The sequence below is a fragment of the Schistosoma mansoni genome, assembly GCF_000237925.1.
Source record: "Schistosoma mansoni, WGS project CABG00000000 data, chromosome 1 unplaced supercontig 0094, strain Puerto Rico, whole genome shotgun sequence".
Taxonomy (NCBI): domain Eukaryota; kingdom Metazoa; phylum Platyhelminthes; class Trematoda; order Strigeidida; family Schistosomatidae; genus Schistosoma; species Schistosoma mansoni.
Genome location: NW_017385991.1, coordinates 617,284 through 631,077, shown reverse-complemented (window position 1 = coordinate 631,077; position 13,794 = coordinate 617,284).

Sequence of the window (13,794 nt, the reverse complement as noted above, 5' to 3'; positions counted from 1 at the left end):
CATAGATAGATATCTATCTATATATGGTTTTGTTCTAATTCCAAAATGACACAATCTTGTAAAATGATTGGTCATCGAAAAGTGCTCATTGTGGCCCAATGTAGAATTAATCTAATTTCTATTGGTTACCGTAACAAAATGAGCAGTACAGTGGTTTTTTTAAAACCTCATGGTTGTGATAACGCTTCAAAGGTCAAAAGAATCTCCTTTGAAAGATAGTGCATAAAAGTACATGATTTGTACAAAAAGAAAGGCAATGTATTTCTAATGTATTTTTCTTTTCAAGTACATGATTACTATACTGTACTATTATTGATTAAAATGAAATATATTCAGTATATGTAAGTATATATATTAACTGTCAAAAATATTTAACATTAAGATGATTACGTAATTGACAATATGAAATGAAAGAACTCTATAGAGATTGTAAACAAAGATGGATAGTGGCTAGCAGTGGAATGCAGTTTGATGCGTGTTTCGTTCCATTTGGGACTCGTCAGATGGATATACCTGCATCTCTGTTATATCTTGTGGCCGAGTGGATGCCTAGTTAATGTGTGACTTGATAAGACCGCCAATCAGAGAGCAGCGAATTATCATTTGGAACGGTGGCACGCGAAAACTGTACAAGCAGTCTAGAGTGCTAACCGGTCCTGCATCTGCCCAGCCCAGCCACCAATAACAGCCTATGTGGCATGAATCATTGTATTTCAAATATACTGAGTTTATATACCAATCAAATAATACTAGATATTATGATTGTGTTGTATTTTGTTTTTACATGGAATCGTATTTTTGTGTACAGTGATGACAAATCTGTATTCAAAGATTCGAGTTTTTGACGATTATTTAACAGCTAGTTGAATAGTCACTGGGTAGTGGTAAATATCACATTTCCTGGTTCTTTAGTGCTGGTCGAACTCTGTCGATCAAGTAGCAGTGTGGGAACTAATTTGAGTGGCTCGACACTGCATGCTCTATATTTAGATGTTAGGTGATTAAAAGTAATCGACAGAAACCCTAGACCCAAGTTTCTCATTAGTTGGTAGTCGTCGATAGAGCAAAGATGAAATCTTGAGGGAAGTGATACTTTCTGTTTATATTAATCCTGAGTCACTCAGCCTCACAGCCTTAGACTTTACCAATGAGGTGTTCAGCTACTCATCGATTACACAGTTATTACTAGATGACCTGATTTTTATTTGCTATTAGGAATTGATATAGTTTAACCATAATGTGGACTAAATATGAATGTTGAATCAATTGTCTAAAGATGATGTGAATACCTATTGTTGAACAGTTTAGAAATTGGGATAAAACATCAAAAACCTTGTATATCATGAAATTCATAAAACAAAGATAGTCTTTTGTTAAGTTCTAGACTAACCCCAAGTTTCTGTGCTCATATCTAAGAAGAATATATGATTTCTCAGCATCATCATAATTCATTGACAAAAATCCTTGATATATAGAAGTAATTTATGATCTCGAATTAATTACAGAAAGCTGTGGAACACTGTACACTTGTTCTATTACAGTAAGGTACTACCCAGCTTCCACACTGACGATACCGATGGAGGTTGAACCCAAAACTTTCAGGCCTCTCTGTAAACGCTTAATCTTCAGACCATTGAGTTATCATTCAGTGACTAATACTAATAGCTTCAGCACAGCGATCGTTCATTAGCGTCTCTGCTAACTATCTGATAACTTCATGGTTGGATTCCACTAGTTATGGCTTCAGAAATACCTCACCAAGTCAGACACTAGAAAGTGTGTGTTTATTATCATTAGGATGGAAGGACTACTCAGTTGGAAGATAGTTCACATGAGTGAATAATGGAAACTTGATAATCAGCTTCAGAATACAAAAAAACAAGACAACCTAACATTCAATTTATATTTGATATAGTCATATCGGATCTTCTCATTTTCACCTTATTGATTGAACCGATCAATTTTCAGCAATTGATTTTTTTTTCTTTTCACAAGAAGCTCACGTTTTGATTATTTTTTTCTAAATTTAGTTCCATATTAGAATAAAAAAAACTTTTTTTTCAGGGATTAAAATGTACTTTAATCTTAAGGATTAATATGTAATTGTAAAAAGAGTTAGATTGCTTTTCCACCCAAACACACATACTTTCTCCACTACTACTTTTACTATCCTTCTATTTAAGGGAAATAAATTCCCCATAATCTAAGTATTGATAAATTAGAATTATCTGATTGACCTTGATTAGATCAATGAAATTTTTGTTTTAATTATTTTTTCGTAATTTGATATTGACAGATTGAGTTTTTCTTTTTTTGTTTTTTTTCTTTTTCCTTGTCAATATTCAGTAGATGGATTGAATAGATAGATTGGAACAAGTGAATAATTGAAGACTTTTGTTTAAGCACGCAAATAAATATACAAGTAGATGACCTTAAAATTACTAGTAAAATTTCAGTAATGTTATTCAATCTATCTGGAATATATACGAATTCAGTAGAAGATTTGAGAAGAATAATAGGAATTGAGTCAACTAAAGCTAGACCATCATGGAAAACCTGGAAACAGTGAGCGGCCTAATCGTCCTATTGTGGGACTCTTCAGCAGTGTGTATCCACGATCCAACCTCACGAGATTTGAACCTAGGATCCTTCTGATAATAATCAACATATGCTCACTAGTGACTGGATCCTTGAGGTATTTCCTGGAGTTCTAGTGAGAAGCAGTGAACAGTGGAGTTCAATCAGGACTGCTGTGAGATATCAACTCACTGAAGACAATTGGTGAATGGTTGCTCAATTTCGTGGATTGGTTGAAGTTAGACACTAACACCGTTGGATGCCAGCCGGCAAGTTAAGTGGTCTAGCGGTTAAGCGCTCGCGCGCGAGAACGATAAGTCCTGGGTTCGAATCTCGTGAGGCGGGATCGTGGATGCGCACTGCTCAGGAGTCCAACAATAGGACGAAACGGCCGTCCAGTGTTTCCAGGTTTTCCATGGTGATCTAGCTTCAATTGACTCATGATTTCAACCATATAAAATTACTAAAAAATCTCCACAAAACCCCCTTCTAATAATTTATTTTTTAATGAATTGGAAATCTATATGAAAATAAGCTATTGATAACTTATGAGAGATCATAATTTAGAATAATGAACACCAATCCCTTTCATTCTTACCTATTAGATGCAATTTATTGATTTGTAATGTCATTCACAAATTATTAAGTGTAATTGTGTGGTGTGGGTTACTTATATCCACATAAGTAGTATATGATGATGGTCTAGCATTGAATGTATTTCAGTAGAAGATCGATAAAGAAAGAACGGGAACAGGATGCAATTGGTATGAAAATGCATGAACAATAATAATCGAAGATGATGAACTGATATTAACGGAAGGAACAGTCAAGATTAAGACGATTGATTGGTAGTTTTTGCAAATTAACTATTTACCTTATTGTTGTCATATTTTTTGTTTCTGTTCACTACAATTGTTATTTCCTAACCAGGATTAAATTATGGGTAACTTCTGTGAACTATTAATGGAATAACATCATATACATGTATTCTTATTGGGTAACTATTGAGCAACTGGATCATATATATTTATATTCCTCTTATTATAAGCCTTATTTTAACCTATAGACTATTATTATACGAATTACTATTCTTAAGTTATACCCAGTTAATTAACTACAGCCTCTTACAATCACAGTCAATTTTGGGATTGATCTTGTTACTTACTTACATACTTACGTCTGTAACCCCTCATGAAGGAGCACAGGCCGCCCACCAGCATTCTCCATTCAACCCTGTCCTGGGCAATCCTATCCAGTGCTTTCCAGTTAATAATCATCCTTTTCATATCTCCTTCTATTTCCCGGCGTAATGTATTTTTCGGCCTTTCTCTTTTCTGCCTTCCTTCCGGATTCCAAGTTAGGGCTTGCCTCGTGACGTGGTTTGCTGATTACCTTAATGTATGTCCGATCTATCTCCAACGTCTTTTCCTAATTTCCTCCTCAGCTGGAAGCTGGTTTGTCCTCTCCCATAAAAGGCTGTTACTGATGGTATCCGGTAAATGAATGTTGAGTATTTTGCGTACACGATTGTTTATGAATATTTGTACCGTCTTGATGATGGATGTAGTAGTTCTCCAAGTTTCAGCTCCGTACAGTAGGACTGTCTTGACATTCGTATTGAAGATTCTCACTTTGAAGCTAGTAGACAGTTGTTTAGAGTTCCATATGTTCTTCAACTGTAGGAATGTTGTCCTTGATTTGCCAATCCTCGTCTTTTCATCTGAATCAGATCCGCCTTGCTCATCAATAATGCTTTACAGGTACGTGAATGTTTCTACATCTTCCAGAGTTTCTCCATCAAGTGTGACTGGGTTGTTGTTCTCTATGTTGTATTTGAGAATCTTGCTTTTTCCTTTGTGAATGTGGAGGCCTATCGATGCGGAGGCTACAGCTACATTTGTTGTCTTCATTTATGTTTGTTGGTGTGTACGGGATAGAAGGACCAGGTCGTCTGCGAAGTCCAAATCATCTAATTGGCTCCGAGATGTCCATTGTATTCCATGCTTCCCTTGAGATGTGGAGGTCTTCATAATCCAGTCAATCATCAGAAGAAAGAGGAAGGTGAAGAATATACAGCTTTGTCTGACTCCAGTCTTTACTGGAAATGCATCCGTCAGCTGTTCTCCATGCATGACATTTCAGTGTAGTCCGTCGTATGAACTCTGGATAATGTCGATAATCTTCTGAGGAACTCCATAATGTTGAAGAAGTTTCCATAATATTCTCTTATCCACACTGTTGAATGCTTTTTCATAGTCAAGGAAGTTGATGCATAGTGACGAATCCCATTCACACGAACGCTTAACGATGATCCGTGGTGTCGCAATTCGATCTATGCATGACCGATCCTTACGGAATCCGACCTTTTGATCTCGAAGTTGGGAGTCTACTGAGTCTTTCATCTGGTTAATCAACACTCTGCTGAAAAACCTTTCCTGGTACTGACAGTAGTGTGATACCTATGTAATTCTCACATTTGATCAGATCTCCTTTCTTTGGTATCTTGATGAGGTATCCTCCTTTCCAGTCTGTCAGTCGCACTTGTTCTTCCTCTCAAATCTTCCTGAATAGAAGGTTGGGGATGTTTGCAATTGCTTTCTATATCTGTCTTGATTGCTTCAGCTGGTATATTGTGAGGTCTTAGATGTACTACAAGCGGAGTATTTTTTTTGTGTTATTAAGTTACACTTCAAATTTTCATAGAATTGATGATCAGCAGTAGTAGTTAATCAGTTGTTAAATGCGGGCTGAACTAATTACATGTCCAAGTTTACTTTCAATAATGTCTAGAAATATGTTCCTTATTAGATTTCAAATTTATATTCGTAGTTTTACACACCGAAGTCCCTTGATTAACTTGTGAACTGCTCATACTCGCCCTCACTGTTATTCTAATAGTTACTTTGTCTTTTAATATAAATTGTTTTTACTTTTTTTGGTCTGGTGAAAGAGTAAAATCTCTCTCAAGGTAAGTCATCCTTTCCATTATTGAGTATGATTTTATGTAACATTTAACGTATTGTTACCTTGCATCTCATTACGCTTTCACGTTTCATGTTATGCTAGTACTAATCGATATAAAAGTTATTTAATGTATTATTCAACAAATATCTTTACTTTAAAACTGTTTGAAGTTCGAGTCCACTAATTCACAAGTTCAAACCTCAACCACCTAATAATTAGGAGGTACCATATGGGATTCCGAACGACAATAAAGCAGCTAAAAATTGTTGTTTACTGCTTTCTAATTGTTTTTCACTACAATGATCCACCATAGTGTTTAGCATATTTTCTTACTTGTCTACTATTCAAAAGAGGCGACTACACGTGAATTCATACATCGATTCATATAATGAAGACAGTGTCTCTGAATAGGTATTTGTAAGTTTCTTGGATAGTTTTTAATGAGAATTTTATGCTACAATAAATAAAGCGATTAGTATCAGAATTATTGTTACATTATAGTTGCTACACTATCCAAATGTATCAAACGGACTCATTACTGAGTACCGAATCATCATATTACTTATATACCAATACATATCACAAAAATGAAGCTATGATTCAAAGTCGAATACAGAGCTTTGAAATCTATCATTGAAAAGCATCATATCATTTACGCCAACGAAACATCCAGAAATGATAAAGATAAACAAGCAGTTTGAGGCTGTCCGAAACGTTTTTATGCTCCGTAAGTGTAGTGAACTCAACGCTTTCAATCATTTTTCTGTTCATTCAATGAATCACAGAGTATTGCATGTTAGAGAGTAATTTTTATTAAAAATTTTATTCCAACCCTATATTTCACCATATTTATGTGTGTCTAAGTATGCTTTATTGGACTTAAGGATCACTCTAGCTTACATACATATTAAGAGCAAGCTTTACATTTTTCATTGCTTCAATTAAGTGACATACAAATAAATGACTGAATTTTTATTATCAGTGTTAAAATTATAGCATGTACTTAATAAGTACATCTTAAACTCAAGTTCTGGAGATTTATTTCTCAATAACTTTGTTTTAAAGAAATCAAAACTTCATACAAACTGATAGTAAATTGGTGAGGCAATGTCGGACAAATCACAGTGGTTCTACATTTTTATCCATAATGTGATAATCAGCCAGTCAGCTACAAAGTAGGACCAGGCACACATATGCATCGGTCCAAGTTGCCATAACCTCATTAACACAACAAGATGAAAACCTAATTCACAGAAGTAGTTAATTTAATGGTGGTAAGATATAAAAGAAAGATTGTATATATGGTTTAAGGGAAGATGAAGGGTGTATACACCTAAACCATTGTGATCGATTCTGAGCCATGTCACCTAGAGTCTCCAACCATTGGTTACGATAGTCATGCGGATCCCAACCAAGTAGTCTGCATCTACCAACATGGCTTAGACTAGAAGTTAGTGACTTCAAGTTCTGGTGCCACGTTTTGGTTTGCCCGCCCTTAACTCTCTTCCAACCATCACCAATACTAGTCATCATAGCGCGTCGTGGTAATCGGTGTTCAGGCATACGTAACACGTGGCCCAACCATCTCAGTCGATGAAGATCCACAAACTTATCAGCTGATTTACCATCATTCCCTAATACCCTACGTCTAACCTCACTATTACTAACCCGGTGTTCCCAGCAGATGCGAGCAATATTTCTAAGGCATCTGTGTTCAAGTACTAGTAGCTTACAAGTATCTTCTACTCTTAATGGCCACATTTCTCAGCCGTAAAGTAGAACAGAACGAACTACCGCACAGTGTACTCATCCTTTAATCGATAGACAGATATCTCGTCTTCGCCAAAGGTGACGTAAGTTGGCAAAAGCCAAACGAGCTTTTTGAATCCGTGCTGAGATTTCGTCAGACACCAACCCATTAGGGCTGATCAGACTTCCAAGATAAGTGAAGTTGTCGACGCGTTCGACTACTTCACTCCCTATCCTCAGTTCAGGTGTTGACACAGGTCAATCCTGGAGTAACAATTTACATTTAGATGGGAAGAAACGCATCCCAAACATCCTGGCATTGTTACTCAGTGCTAACAGAAGATTCTGCATTTTATCAACGTCTTCACCAAATAGGACTATGTCATCTGCGTATTCTAAGTCGATAAGTGGACCTCCTGGTAGGAGATCAATTCCTTGAAATTCAGTCGACGAGAGTGTTATTTCCAGCAGTAGGTCTATAATGAAGTTAAACAGAAATGGGGATAAAGGACACCACTTGAGGTGGTAAAATCAGATGACAGTTCGCCATAAGCTCTCACTTGACTGGTAGTGTTCGAGTAAAGAGCCTTCACAAGGTTAATGTACTTCTCAGGTACACCTTTCAATGACAGACACTGCCACAGAACTTCTCGGTCTACAGAGTCAAATGCTGCTTTTAAGCCAAGAAAAACTATCATTGTCGGACAGCGATAAGCATGTCTGTACTCTAAAACCTGAAAAATAGTGAATATGTGGTCAATGCAGCCATGACCAGGTCTGAAGCCAGCCTGATTTTCTGGTGTTAGCAATCCACGAGTCTTAACTATTGTAATAATAATACATAGAAAACCCAACAGTAATACTAAGGTATTTCTCATTATTTATTTCTTTTTCATTTTTCATTGATTAATTTTTTCCCATACTACTTAACATTTTTGTCAACGACAACAACAAAACAACAAGAAAAATGATGAGAACTACTGAAACGAAACTGGTAAAAAATTGTGTTACCATGAAATTATCTTTGAAGATTCTTTTTTTCAAATGAGATTCATTTACTTAACCCTTAGGATGCTATAAATAAATACTACTCATAAAATTGTAATTAGAAGGAGTTTTGTGGATACTATAGTAATTTTGATAGTTGGGATCATGAATCAATTGAAGCTAGATCACTATGGAAAACCTGGAAGCAATGGACGGCCGTTTCGTCCTATTATGGGACTCCTCAGCAGTGCGCATCCACGATCCCACCTCACGAGATTCCAACTCGGGACCTATCAGTCTCGCACGCGGGCACTTAACCACTAGACTACTGAGCCGGTCGCTATCCAACGGTGTTATTGTCCAACTTCGGCCGATCCACGAAATTGAGCAACCATTCACCAATTGTCTTCAGTGAGTTGATATCTCACTGTTCGCTGCTTCTCACTAGAACTCCAGGAAATACCTCATGGAGCCAGTCACTAGTGATAGGTCCTGGGTTCGAATCTCGCGAGGTGGGATCGTGGATGCGCATTGCTGAAGAGTCACACAATAGGACGAAACGGTCATCCAGTGTTTCCAAGTTTTCCATGGTGATCTAGCTTCAATTGATTCATGATTTCAACTATCAAAATTACTTATAAAAATTATTGAATATATGAAGTAATCGGACACCCATACGTCTTCAATTCATTGCCTTTATATTGATTTCTACATTAGTTACTACCTAATTTCATATAAAGATTGAAAGAGAATAATTTAATCCGATGAAAAAAAGTTCCTTAATACATGTGTATATTATGTAGGTCAATTAATAAATTGACCAAATCAGAAAAATATTGTACTAAATAATGGAAATATAATACATAATCAATAATTATTAATTATGTATATTCTTTTTATTATCAATATACTAAGAAGATGACCATCAAAATTTCTTCTCTCTTATTATTAACTAAATTTAAAATGTATATTTGAATTAATGAGTTGGTTTAAGCTAGACCACCCTGGAATACCTGGAAGCACTGGGTAGCCATCTCGTCCTCGGATGGGACTCCTTACTGATGCATATCCACGCTGGATTCGAACCTAGAACTTTCGGTATCGCGTGCAAATGCTTAATCTCTAAACCACTGAACCAGTATCCAACGGTGTTATTATCTAACTTCAACCAATCTATGAAATGACGTGAGCGTCCACCATTGTCTTCAGTGAGTAACTGTTTCACAGCAGACACAGCTTGACTCCACTAGTCATATCCAAGGCTCCTAGGTTTTCCATGGTGGTCTAGCTTAAATCAACTCATGAATCCAGCCATTAAATTACTAAAATTTCCACAAACCCTCATTCTGACAAATTTCTAACTGGAAGACGTTTCCCTAAATATTTAATGAAGTTAGATATTTGACTGATAATTCACTGTGAATGTAAGTTATTGAATTCTGATTCAATTGTCTATATGCATTGTGCTCGTGAGTACACTCTAATGAATTGTCTAAAACTAAGAAAAAATAGTCCATCGTTTATTGATTTTCGACTGATATCACTTTAAAATGAAAACCGCCTTTCAATAAGTTTTAATTTATGTTTATTGATCGGTTGAACATACAAAAATTGTCAGATTTCACATTCAAGAAAGTGGGTTAGATTACAAAGCACATCACAGCCAAAATGAACTATGTAGGTTTTTGACATATATTGACATTTACGAATAGTCCATACAATTGAAGGAAGAATTTATGCAAACATATGATCACATAAAATCTAAATTTCTCCATAAGATGAATTGCTCAATAGTTACATAGAGAAAGAGCTCTTTGATAACATCCCCGGTTATTGTAAGCAGAGATGGATAATGGCTAGCAGTGGAATCCAGGACGCGCGTTTCGTCCTATTTGGATTCCACTGCTAGCCACTATCCATCTCTGCTTACCATGCTTGCAAATTTAGGCTATATCGAGGCAATACGCACAGTATGCACATATGCCAATTAGAGACTGGCCAGTTGCAGTCCTAACACATCGATGGAAAGATTCAAACAAACAATACTAAATGAATTAATCCCCAGTTGTTATTCTTAATAAGTTTCAATAAGTCAACACATAAACGGCTGATATATAAAGACTTATGATCCGTTCACATAATTTTTATTTCATCTGAAGTTTCATTGTTTGGTTATAAAAACATGTATAAGATTGAAACTGATACCATCATGACTTGTGAAGAACACTATAATATCCAACTACATCCTGAATACTCAAGATATGCACAAGTATAATGGTTTAATAGAATAATGTAATGATTATTTAACTCAAAACAATGGATGACACAAATGAAACTTTTAAGTACTCACCTCAGATTTGTTTTTGCTTTCTGTTGACTCCGCCAGTAAGTATTTAATCTATTCAACAGTTCAGAAACTTTGCTATTTGACTTCTAGTATTACTTAATCTAAAATGAAGATGAATGTTCTGTTTATGACTAGAAATAATGATCGAAGACTTAAAATTAGATCTACTGAATTCCCAAAACATTTTATTCACTTTTAACATGAAAGTTATATCATGAAAAAAATGAAAGCATCGAGCAATGTTGGTACCAATATCCAGGGAATTTTCCTGAAGATGACAATCGTTTATATTTTTCTTTCTGAAGTCATTGTCTACTTACTAGTAGTTCGTCAGATTTTCAGACGTTTTATTGATGAACTGAAGTTTTTGGATATTTTGTCTGCTTGTTGAATTGTATGTGTTCATCATTTACTTGCGACGTGAAACAATTTTAGTAGACGACTGAATAATTTGAATGGACACAAAGTAAGTACGTTTGAACTCTTATAATCTGGCTACATAGAAACACCTGTAATGAAGTACTATTTTGGATAATGACCTGTAATCGGATTTCAGAGCAAATATTTCATCCCAGCTTTTGAGTATACTCTTAACCTAAGTGCCAATAATCCTATCGAAATTCTATTTGAATACCAATTACCTCATGCCAGAAATCCAAATCATTTGGGATCATCTCAGTAGTCTAAAGGTAATAAACTTGATGCAAGTTATGGACGTCTTGTGCTCGAACTCTGATGGGATGATGATTGTACAGTATTAAATATTTCATTATTAGAATGAAACAGCTGTTCGATGCCATCCCCCGTTGTCCATCTAAACTTAGTCCGCGACATAATCTACGAATGTTTACATTCAGTACTGAATCAACAACGGTAAAACAGCAACGCTTGAAATTATTAATTGACTTGTGTGTTTTAAAGGTTTGATCAAAACAATCGTGAAGTTTAGTTCACGACTTATTTTCCACAATAGAAAAAAACTTTCAAAGGCGACTTTCATTCAGAACCGATACCAGCTGAAAGACTGTTGAAAATTACTAAGTACTAGGTAGCTGTTTTATCCTAATTTAAAACTTAATTTACCCACTGTCAAGTTAGTAACGTCATATTACATGGTAATCATTATACTATTCAGTAAATAAGTTTGAAAAAATTTTGTACAGGTTACGCTGTTGCGCGGGAGATCATAGATTTTTCTTATGATATAGATCTATATGGATGTTTACGTATTTCTGATTGGTGACCTCATTTAAAATAATAAAGTATATCTAGGAAGTATATCTAGGAGCTCTAGTGAGAAGCAGCGACCAGTGGAGTTCAAACCACGTCTGTTGTGAAATAGAAACTCACTGAAGACAATTGGTGAACGTTTGCTCAACTTCGTGGATCAGTTGAAGTAAGACATTAACACCGTTGGATGCAAGCTCAGTGGTCTATCGGTTAAGGGCTCTGACTCGAGACAGGTAGGTCCTGGGTCCGAGTCTCGCGAGAGCGGGTTCGTGGATGCGCACTGCTGAGGAGTCCCGTAATAGGACGAAACGGTCATCCAGTGTTCCCAGGTTTTCCATGGTGGTCTAGCTTCAATTGACTCACGCTTTCAACTATAAAATAATAAAGTTTATGGGACTTTCAATCAAATGAGGAAATATACTTCCATTAATCCATATTAATACGACTGTTCATACCATACCCAATAATGTAATGACCTTCATCATATGAACATATACATCTCTATGAATTAAGTAAAATTAGATTTTAAAATGTTTGGAATCCAACTTGACGCACATACGTATACACGACCTCCGTTCAATATTCAATGTGCAGTGTTGAGGAGAAAAACAATATACAAGAAGTAAAATGAAAATTGTATTATTTCACGGAACTAACCTTAAACGACGTATTATCGATTGATTTAATTAGACCTTTACTGGGCAATCTCAGATATATACACTACACACATGAAGATGCATTTTTATATTTTGTGTAAAGTAATTTGAAGCTTCATAACCACACTTCAGACGTTTCTCTATGCTGGCAATAGCGTTTTTCACCTGACTTTTGATTGTGCGATTTCATGTTTAAGCATATAATTTTAGCTGACCGTTGTAATGATGGTGAGATATATAAACAGCTTTTCACATGTTTTCACATTGGTTCAATGACATGATTTAGTCTAGAAATCATGTTCATAAAAACCATTTCAGTATTAGTACTCTCGCTATCAACTTAGATGAGTTCCACAGCTTCCCGTGGATTTCAGACATGTTAAGAGTGAAACGTTTTTCACCGATGACGTTCAATGATCGTTGCGCTATAAACCAACTCAACTGTCTAAATGTCAGGCATTTGTAATGAGACCTGAATATCTCTCGTTCGATGTTTAGGAGAGAAATGATGGCGGATTATAGGCGGATTAATATCGTTTGTTACTGATTACTTAACACCTAAAAATTCAGAGAGCTCTACTTGTAATCGATTTATTTTAATTAGTGGTTACAACAAATATGATGATAAGAATTAAATTACATCTATAAACATGAAACACATGATCTTCATTGTAGCCAAGTCATTGATTAATGTAGAAAAAGCATTTTCAGAAAGAATTGTTCATGAAATTTATGAGTGATTCTGATAGGACTAATAGTACTAAAATAACCACTACTACTCACCCTAATACTACTCATACTACAACTACTCTCATTACTACTATTGGTACGATGAAAAATAGTAGTGTGGTGTGAGCTACTTATATCGACATAAGTAGTATATATGGTGAGTAAGGAATAGAAATCTGACAGCAGAAGATTGAGAAGATCAAGAAGAGAAGAACAGAAATAAAAAGCAATTTGTGTGGAAATCCAGAAACAATGAAGCTTGAGGCAATTGAAGTACATTTTGTAAATAGAGTATCATAGTATGGTTTTTGTATCTTACGAAATAACGTTGTAATTTGTGCTGAATATGTAGTTGGTTGTCCTCACCTGTGTTCTCATTCACAATAGTAGTTTCTAAAATACCCGAATATAATTGCATATCAACCCAAGTAACCACGCATCAAATCAACACAGAGAGAAAATTAGAAAGATGTGCAACAAGGAATAATAAATAAAATGAATTCCGACTGAAATCTTATTATGAGAAAGACAGTATTAAAAGAATTGATCATTTCT